The sequence below is a fragment of the Hyaena hyaena genome, unplaced genomic scaffold, assembly GCF_003009895.1.
Source record: "Hyaena hyaena isolate Hyena2069 unplaced genomic scaffold, ASM300989v1 scaffold_437, whole genome shotgun sequence".
NCBI classification, from domain to species: Eukaryota; Metazoa; Chordata; class Mammalia; order Carnivora; family Hyaenidae; genus Hyaena; species Hyaena hyaena.
In genome coordinates, this window is record NW_024081070.1 from 51,823 (window position 1) to 62,181 (window position 10,359).

General features: G+C 33.6%; 1 pseudogene; it reads left to right on the forward strand.

The window, feature by feature from the left end:
• The first annotated feature begins 6,919 nt into the window (after positions 1–6,919).
• Positions 6,920–8,779, forward strand: LOC120245880 (annotated as a pseudogene).
• Positions 8,780–10,359: the final 1,580 nt, after the last annotated feature.

Here is a 10,359-nt window from a genome sequence, read left to right on the forward strand (position 1 = left end):
ATTTCTTCTTTGTGAGGTTGAGTTAATTTAAAATAATTAGATCACCATGTCCATTTCACACTTTGAGCCTTCCTAGAATAAGCAATGAAATGGCAAATGAAATTGAAAAATGATGGCGCCTCAGCTCTTTACAAAAAATAAATATACAACCAGAGCATGTAAAGCTACTGTCACTTCACATAGTAGCAATCTAGACTAAAATGAAGATGAAACAGCTTTCCTGGCTAGAATGAAGATATCAACTGCATTAAATTAGATTTTTTGGTACTTAAGTGAAAGACAGTTTTCCCAGTATCTGAATTACCTGCCTCAAATCACTTCATAAATTGGACTAAACAGTATTGAGTTTGGGGGTTGTTTTCCTATTCCCTTCTGTTGACACGAAGTTCAGTGCTCCATTTCTTCTTTAACTCTGAGAGAAGCTGTAATAACAGAGACTATAGAAGTAATATAGAAATGAAATGTTTCAAATTGCATTTGTGTCCCCAATGTCTACTTTAGACTTGTCCAAAGAAAAGCACACATTTTGAAGTAGTTTTAGAGGGCTCTTCTTTTGAATAGATAATAATTTGTTTCATGAGGTACACATTTTCTCTTTTGAAAACAAGAGGAAAATAATTTCCCCTTTGTTCGCTTTTCAGTATAATTGTGTAGAGAATGTTGGTACTTACACTGATCACCTCAATTTCCACAGTGTTAGAATAGATAGTTTAATTGCAAGTACTTACATATATACTCTTACTGTTAATCTTCTTAATATTACCATGGTGATGGTCCTCTAAATCCAAGTTTATTGATCTGTATATAAGTAGGGATGTGAAAAGAAATTTCTACCCCAAATTCTCCCGTTATGCTGTCATTACATAGGCACAGGAAAACTGTTGTAAATATGCCCATGATACAAAGATAAATAGATTTATAAAAATGAGAACATGGCAGGAAGTAGTGGTAGAGGAATAATTTAATATTCATGTTATCCTCTAAATAATATTGGAAATCCAAAAAATTCTTAATAAATTTATTTTAAATAATAACAGGAACCTCAAAATTCTATTACTGGTGTATTATTAAATTAGTTGAAACTTTTAATAAAAATTATTTCAAGCGGGGTTGAGTGAGATATTACTTTAACCCAGTCTTATGTCATAAGAACTAAAATATTGTTTCATTAACCTAAACACTGTATTTTCAGAGCCTACTAAGCCACTGGAGCATATAAATAGAAGTTTCTCAGTGAATGCCTATTGAATTGAGTTTATATTAAAAAGGTTGTTAGTGAAATTGAAGTGTGATTATCAAACTCTATTTTACCAAACATTACTCATTTACCAAATAGTTTTTATTTTACTCTGCATATTGATACTGACTTTATAGCGCCCATAAATTACATATCTGATTATTAAAAAAACAAATATTTTTATTCAATTTGAAATTAACTCTAGGTTTTAAAGGATTTAACAGCTTGATCTTAAGCCAGATATATTTTTTCCCTTACATTCGAATTTTCCAATGTGAAACCAAGATACGTGAGCATCCAACACCCTGTATCTTTATTGGATTTAAGTAGTACTTAAATCAATAACATTCTAGTTTAAAAGAGGCTACTTGACTTTCAAGGCATTTAATTAAAGCTATATTCCATTAGCTAGAATAATCTAAACGTGACTTCATCCATTAAATCATTAAGATCATTTTATCAGATCCTTCCCTTCTGAAGATTGTTGATTTACTTGTTCCTTATAGATCACACTTTACTCACAGAATATCAAACACTTAGTCATTATATGTTTAATTATAAAATATGTAAGAAAATGAAATACTTAGTCTCATTAATGGGTATATGTAAATTCTCATGCATGTAATTTTTGTCTGAGATAGTAAATATTGTTATTCCTCACATCCCATCGTTAGCCCTGTGTTGCCTCACAGCACACACTGTCACATGATGATTTTTCCAATAACAACAATGACAGTGATGACTGTTACTATTAGAACACAATGGCTATATGTAAGGCACTGCTTAGGACTCCACATTACTATGTTTAAATTAATTGTCATTAGATATTACATACTGTGAGTTGCTTTAAGATAAAACTACATATTTGTTTTTAGAGTTTTAAGATAAAACTTCATATACATATTTATGAAATCATATTTAGGATGAACAGATTAGCATTACAAACAAATAAAATGAAATGCGACCATCTGGAAACAGCCGTGGTAGAGCTGTGTTTTGTTTTGTGCTTTTTCTTTAAATTTTAAATTCTATTTGAGTATGTAGTGTATGTAGTGACCTTCTTTTTACCACTTGGGCCAGTACTTTTTCTCCAGGCTCTGTCTATTGTTAGGTATCATTATTTTTCTCATTTTTACCAATCAAGTAGAGAAAATAGAAACTTATTAGCTTACTCGTTTGAATACTTTGAAGCAAAATCTTTTATATATGTAGATTACTGGCCATTTGTATTATTCCCTCCCCCAATTTTCTATTTCTTTCTCCTGTATATGTTGTCATTGTCATGGCTACATATGTTTGAATTCCAATGGCATATTGGAGAAAACATTGTTCTAGTGTCCCAAAAACATTAACATAAATTACACATTCATCTAATAATTTATAATGAAATAGGTATTTACTGAATGCTATTCATGTGTCTGACACTGTTCAAGAGATAAGGGATAAAATAGCAAGCATAATAGATATGGTACCTCCAAATATGGGACTCATAGGCTAAAGGGAAGTGACATTATATATTTACAAATGGCATTAATACTCTGAAGCAGTAGCCTTGAAACCAGAAAGCAAAGCAATTCTAGGAGGATACAGTTTCAAAGTATTTGACAATTTTCTTTGTTTAATCTTCGAAAGGTCTTTTCAGCAAGTTTTCCAGAGTTTATTTATAATTGCTGGTATAGTTTATGTTCCTATATTTGGTTTTCCTAGTGAGGAAACATTATGTTGATATTTTAATGAAAGAACAAATCACACACCTGCTCCCCCTTTCCCTCGCCCTCCTACCCAGTTTATATTTGAAAAGAAGACAAGGGCATATGTATGCATCCCTGATATAGCTATATGGAGAACATGGCATAGGACTACATCAATTCTCCAATATTTCACTCCAGGATTAGTTTCTTAGGGTTTCCATAACAAATCACCACAAGCTGGGTAACTGAAAACGGCAGAAATCTATTCTTTCAGAGTGCTAGATGCTAGTAATCTGAAATCAAGGTATCTGCAGGACCATGTTTTCTGTGAAGGCTGTAGGGAAGATTTCTTTCTTGTGTCTTCCTAGCATATGGTGATGGCCAGCACTCCTTGGTGTTTTCAACTATAGCTGCATCACTCCAATTGTTGTCTTCATCTTCACATAACCCTCTTACCTCCATATCTCTGTGTCTCTCCAAATCTCCCTTTCCCTATAAGGACAAAATCATTGGATTTATAGCCCATCTGAATCTAGTATGACTTCATTTAACTTGCTTACATCTGCTCAGATCTCATTTACAAATAAGGTCACATTCACACGTTCTGGTGGACATGAATTTTGGAGGCACACTATTCAGCTCAGTGATGAAACCATTCAGTCACAAACAGAACTAGGTAACTGTGACTTTTAATTGGATAGGAATGGAAGAACCCTATAAAACTAAGAGAAAGCTGCTAAATTCTGCATAATTTCCTCTCAGTAACTTTAATTAGAATACCTGTTTCTTGTCCTTGGTAAGGAGTGAAAAAGGAGGACAATAGAAAAAGCTTTTGGAAAAAAGAAAAGGAATCTTTTCAGGAGAATTGATAATACAGTTAATTAGAGAAAAATCTAGTGTCTTTGAAAATAATTTTAAGGTAGTATAATTTAAGGCCCACAGAATCAAATCTCTGACTCTTTCTTTCTGGTTGTGTTAACAGATAAATTGTAGTCAAATCCAATGTCCATGTTTGAAACCAGATTAAGACTTTGGCTCTAGCCGTGATCTCTCAGTTCGTGAGTTGGAGCCCAGTGTCGATCTCTGTCCTGACAAGTCTGAGCCTGGACCCTGCTTTGGATTCTACGTCTCCCTCTCTCTCTTCCCCCCTCCCCAGCTCGTGTTTTGTCTCCCTGTCTCTCTCAAAAATAAACAAACATTTTAAAATTCCAAAAAAGGAGAAAGAGCTTCTGTAAAAATTAAGGGACTCCTCTTGATGGGAGGAGAAACGAATTCTCTAACTCTATCCCACCATTCTATAAGTAATTGAGTTACAAAGAAAAATCCTCGCTTCTGAAACTAACCCCTGAATTCCAAATTTACCACCAATTGACACAATGGCTTTGGTCAAGTTGTTTGATTCATGACTGTCCTTTCTATTGTGAGTCGCCGTGCATCCCAGCCTTCATTAGAGCATATCTGCAGTTACATCTCTGATCATTTCTGAAGGCCTTTAGCCATAAAACTCATAGTTGTCACCTAAACAACAGTAACAGAATGTCCCAGAAGCATTTTAAATTTAATGCCATCTATTCTGTGAACTTCACCTCTTTATCCTGAATCCATATCTTCTCATGTCTCTTAAGGTAATGACATGCTTTCCTTTAAAGCTTAAAGACATCAGGTCCAATGAGCCCATCCCATCCATTTCTTGACAATGTCTTTTGATTATATTATTAACAGTTTTGTTACTGAAATATCTAGCATTTAATGAATACTTACTACATGTCAATAGCTATTTGGAACAATATTATACATAAATGTATATATGTACTATGTATGTGCTATATATAAGAATTATTTAACTCTCAAAAAAAACTTACGAAATAGAAACTGTTAGTCAACATATTCTAGATGAAAAACACTAATACATACAAAGTTGAGTTTATCTACTCAAGATATACATCTAGTTAGTGAAAAAAAAACAAGATTCAAATTCAAGCAGAACTTTTTACAGCTAGAAAATCAAGTAAGTACTCTTAATTTCATTTATTATAATTTATTGCTCTTTATTCATTTTCATTTATTCTGAAATTTTATCAAATGATTCAACCATCAGTCTGTATCAAACATACATTTTCTTTTGTGATTTTATGCAATTTTCCTTCACTTTCATGAGTTTGTCCACCACTGCATTTACACAAATGTTTCATTTATCCATAAATTTTTCTTTAATTCATTCCTTTCCCCTTTTAACTCAACCCTTTCCCCTTTCCCTGGAAGTTATAACTTTTTCTTGTGGATTCATAACATCTGTTATAGTATATTATATTGATTGTGTTATAATAACTAACATGTTGAAGTTACTAAGTAGGTATATATTCCAAGCACAATGCTCAGCCTTCTGCATGTATGTATTTATTTGATTCTTAAACTTTATAATAGGTACTATAATTATTTCTAGTTCATAGACAATAGAGCTAATGTTTAGAATTAAAAATAATTTTCCCAAACTCACATTAGGAGTAGAGTCAGGATTTAAGAGAGAGTTCAGTGCAATCAACTATAACATACTGTGTTTTCATGGGAGATGCATGGCCATTGGCCAGAATTTTGAATTCTTACATAGGAGATATGACAGACAAAGTCTATAAAAGTAAAATAAACATGGGTAAAATAAAGTTTCAGTAAAGTCCAAATGTAATTTATCATTCAAACTGAGACACTTTGGAAAGCAAAGTTATCCAATTGATAATTATGTCAAGTCAATGTGTTTAACATCCAGATTTAGATTTATAGTCACCTTATATAAATGGAACTATGAAGTAGTTCATTGTCAATACATGAAAGTTAGACTTCCTGCATGCAAATCATTCTTGCACCAGTTTCTGAACTGCTACAGAAAGAGGCAGAAAATGTTTGCATATGTCTCAGGTTGCCCAGACTTTCATCAAACAGGGTTATTTTGACCCATTCAGAGTTTCTAAGCTTCTGTACCATGGAGACACCTTAAATAATGTGACTCATTTTTTAGTGATTCTCCAGAAAAACGTTTTATTCACTGTTATTACAAATTTAAAGTTTACCTTATCAATCTGTCTTATTCACATTTTGGCACAGAGTTTATAGGATTAAACTTGTGCTTTGTCCTTATTCCTTGCCAAGTTCCTTTTATTACCTCTTATATATAGAGGTCTGACCTGAAACTTTTACCAGTATGATGAGCATACTCTCTCTCTTTCATTGATCAGAGCTTGTTTAGGCTCCTAGATTAGATCTTGTTGATATTGACAAGTCAATTATCAATCCATCTTATTGAGTGTTCCCTCATTTGAGAAATAACATTTAGTGATCACCTCAACACTGGGAGATCTGGTAATACAGAAGCAAATAAGATGAAGCACCTACTAGTAAGGAGCTACTAAAATCAAGTGGTAAATACAATAGATACTAAACTTAACAGCTTCCTCTTCCAAACCTCACCTACAAGGCTCTACATTGAGAGAGAACATTTGCAGTTGGGTCACTTTACTTTGTACCCATATTTCCCTGCTGGACATATTTCATATTATTCATATGTACTTGCTCCCTGCTACCATGGCAATTTATTTATGCCCCAATGCTTTGAGAAGAAGTTTAACAGATAGGACTCCATACTTAGTGAAGAATGGTTGAATCTCACTTTGATAGAAGTTAAATGACGATGTTTTTTCCTTCTCCTGTTTTTGTATTACCCATAGAAAAGCAAATATATGTGCTGAAATATGAAAACAATCACCACAATGTAAATATAGTCAAGGATCTTAATGGTGTAAATAAGAAAAATCATATGTGAACATCTTTAATCCTGGATTTACAACTTTCATAGTTAACTTCATAGGTTTCAGAAATCTCATTGTCTAAATAAGTAAAACCACTATATGTTATTTTTTAGGGTAATGAGACACAAATGCAAAATGAATGAAATATTTGTTATAGGCACTGGCATATAATGAAAGTACATTGAACACGAATGTCTTCATGTGGAATGTCTTCATATGGAATGTCCTCATATGGAATGTCCTCATGTGGACTGAAAACAAACCAATTGACATAGTGATTAAGGGAAGACAGAATGCAACTTTGAGGATCTTTGCATACAGTTGAAAATAAAGAAATTGATTTGGCATTGAAGGAACTTGCTAAGAACTCTGCCAAGCTAAGGCTGCAAAAGTCAAGTGGAAAAGATAATAGAAGAAATATGTTACAGAGCAATTGAGCATGAAACAGGAAATGGAAATTATAAGACAATAGGAATTGCTACAACTGAGATATTTTCACCTCCAAGACTAAGAACAGGTAGAAAACTTGTTGGAGGCCTGTTTGTATATTAAAAGCAGAGAACTGAAGTAAAAGAGCTGAAACCTTTGGCTTTCAATAAAACTATATCAAAATTGTCATAAATGAGGAAGAACCTCCACTAGGAGAAACACTTAAAGAACAAGTAGTAACACAATGTAAAACGTATAGTGCTCCTCTCAACAATAGCCAAAACATGGAAAGAGCCTAAGTGTCTATCAATGGACGAATGGATCAAGAAGATGTGGTTTATCTATACAATGGAATAATACATGGCAATGAGAAAGAATGAAATCTGGCCATGTGTAGCAACATGGATGGAACTTGAGGGTGTTATGCTGAGTGAAGTAAGTCAGACAGAGAAGGACAAATATCATTTGTTTGCACATATAGGAGGATTAGGAGGAACTTACCAGAGGACTATGGGGGAGAAGAAGGGGGGAAATGGAAGGGGAAAGGGGGAGAGGCAAACCATGAGAAACGCTTGNGGGCACGGAGGGGGGCACTGGTGGGGATGAGCACTGGGTGTTATATGGAAACCAACTTGACAATAAACTATTTGTAAAAAAAAAAAAAAGTATAGTGCTCTAACTAAAGTAATCTGAAGAGGATGTGAGATAACCTTCAGGTTGAAGATGAGCAAAATAAAGCCAAAATAAGAGAAGAAATAAATCAGAGGATTTATAGACTATAAAGATTGTCAGAGAGGGTTGAATAGGTGGTAAATCCAGAAACATGCAGCTAACTAGACAGGCTAAGCAGCCAGAATTCCTCCATAAGAAAGAAAAGCCCTTATTTTAGCTCTGGGATATCATGAGTACGGGAGAGCTTTCCTGAATGGAAAAGAATATCAAATAGTCTTGCTCTGTCTATTGGACACCGAACATTTTCTGAGTGTTGCAGAGAACTGGATACAGTGGATAAGTATGCAGTGCTCTGGCTGGATACAGTATGGAGCTACTTCTACTTGGAACAACAGGAATGCTTTGAAAACGCAGGGGAAAAAATAAAGTTAGCCTAGAAATCCTTTAAAACTTATGATGAAAACTATCAGAGACTGATCCACATAAAGGAAATTGTGGGAAAGAGAAGGTACTGTTTTTAAGACTTACTTCCTTCAAGGCATCTGAAATTATCATGGTGGAAATGGTGAAGAGCCTTGTGAGTATCCCAATGGAGCATGTCAACACAGTTCTGTATTGATCTGTCACAAGTTCACAATTTGTTGCAGTTGAGATTTAACATTGAGGAAGCCTGGCTTGGACTAAGGGCATGTGACAAGCACATGGATAAGGTAGCCACCCATACTAGCAACCAAAGAGAGGACTTGGCTGAAATAAGTAAAGAGGAAAAAGAAGAAAAGACACTGAGAAAAGACTTGAGAAAATACTCTTTTAATGGAATGGGCTCCTCTACTCCTGCACCAAGCATGGCTCTCTATTAGGCCCTGAGGATTGTTCTCAGTAATCACCACGTGTGTTGGTTAAATGATTCAGATCCTGATACCAACAACTGTCAACAATGTCTTCTGTAAAATATTAGGCAATTGGTGTACATGGACTTTGACATGGTAGCATCATTCTGAAATTCTAATTTTGACAGTTGTATCTTCAAGTCCAAAAATATTTACAAAGAATTTTCTTTATTTCAGGTTCCCTTTAAGAAATATTAGTGTTTGTCTAGACACTTCATAGTAGTCCCTCATAATATATTTAACTTTGTCATCTTAGAAAATGGTAAAATAATCCAAGCAGATCCTCTCTCTTTCAAATCTATGACTTAAATTATATTATGTATGGCAAAACTTTATAGTATGTCTGGCCAAAAGATGGTTTTAAAAATATGAATATTTTGTGAGAAATAAAAATGCAAATAATATTTGAATCAAATTATGATTACTTCAAATGAATAAAGATATTTAAATGTAAACAGTTGCTCATCTAGTTTCTACATTGGCACTAAAAATGCATAATTTTATTTGCCTCTGAATTTCAATGTTTAGTTACTATAATAAATTGCTATTACATAATTTTTCCATTTCCAATTTATGGTGGCAAATGAAACATAGGATATAATCCATGTATGTCTTTTAGTTTACTTATCTATGTATATATTTTGATTAAAATTTATAATAGTTTTAAATCTGAAAAAATTAAATATTAGAAGTATTTCTTTTCATTTCTTCCACAGAACTTGATAGTTATGGATTTTGTGCATTTATCCTGTTATACAAGATGGGATTCTTTAGAAATTATTCTTTTAATATATGCATGCCATCCTCAGTTGAGAATAGGTGGGGTTCTAAAGAAACTCAATTGTGTGACCGTTTCAACAACACCTGGGCACATTATCTCAAATTAGCTATGTTATTATATACGAGGCTGAAATTTTCTTGTTTCACCTACCAAAGTTATTTTGCCTCAATAATAAACTGGAGCCATAGAAATGTGTTGTGTGCCTTCAAATGTAAACAACCCGGATGAATTTGTTTGTATAATAAAATACATTCTTAAATTTAGCAAGAGTAGCCACTCTGTAGCTCATTAATCACTGAGCCCCCAAGAGGTTTCCACCTGATAAACCCTAAAACTCCTTTTGCTGACCCCTGTGGTTTGACTAGCAAGGACAGGCCTAGAGGTTATGGGAGAAAATGAATCATAGGTACCAGGATCTTGAATATAGGAGTAGATGGATATCAGGGAAGATGGAGAAAGGAGGAAAAATGGGTTGATATTGAGAATAGATCTCTTTCATCTTTCTGAGAACGTCTCTCTATCATCACTCCCTTCCTTTTCCTTTTCACTCACATTCCCAACGATGACCACAGTTTCCTCTGCAATCATCTTGGGTTATTACTAGGCTCTTGTTCATTTTAGCACCTTTATTCAAAACAGTTGTCACTGAAGTTTTTAATTAAAATTTCTTTTTCAAAACTAGAGCATGGCTTTTTTGTTTCATTTTCTATTATAATAAATAGCAAAGAAGAAATAAAAGTGTTTAAACTTTGAACTCCTTCTTTTTAGTCATATAATCTGTATATAAAAAGGTATCATTTGTCTTTATGAAAAACATTATCTAATACAAGTTGGTTCCGCCCACAGCAATTCTGGGCAT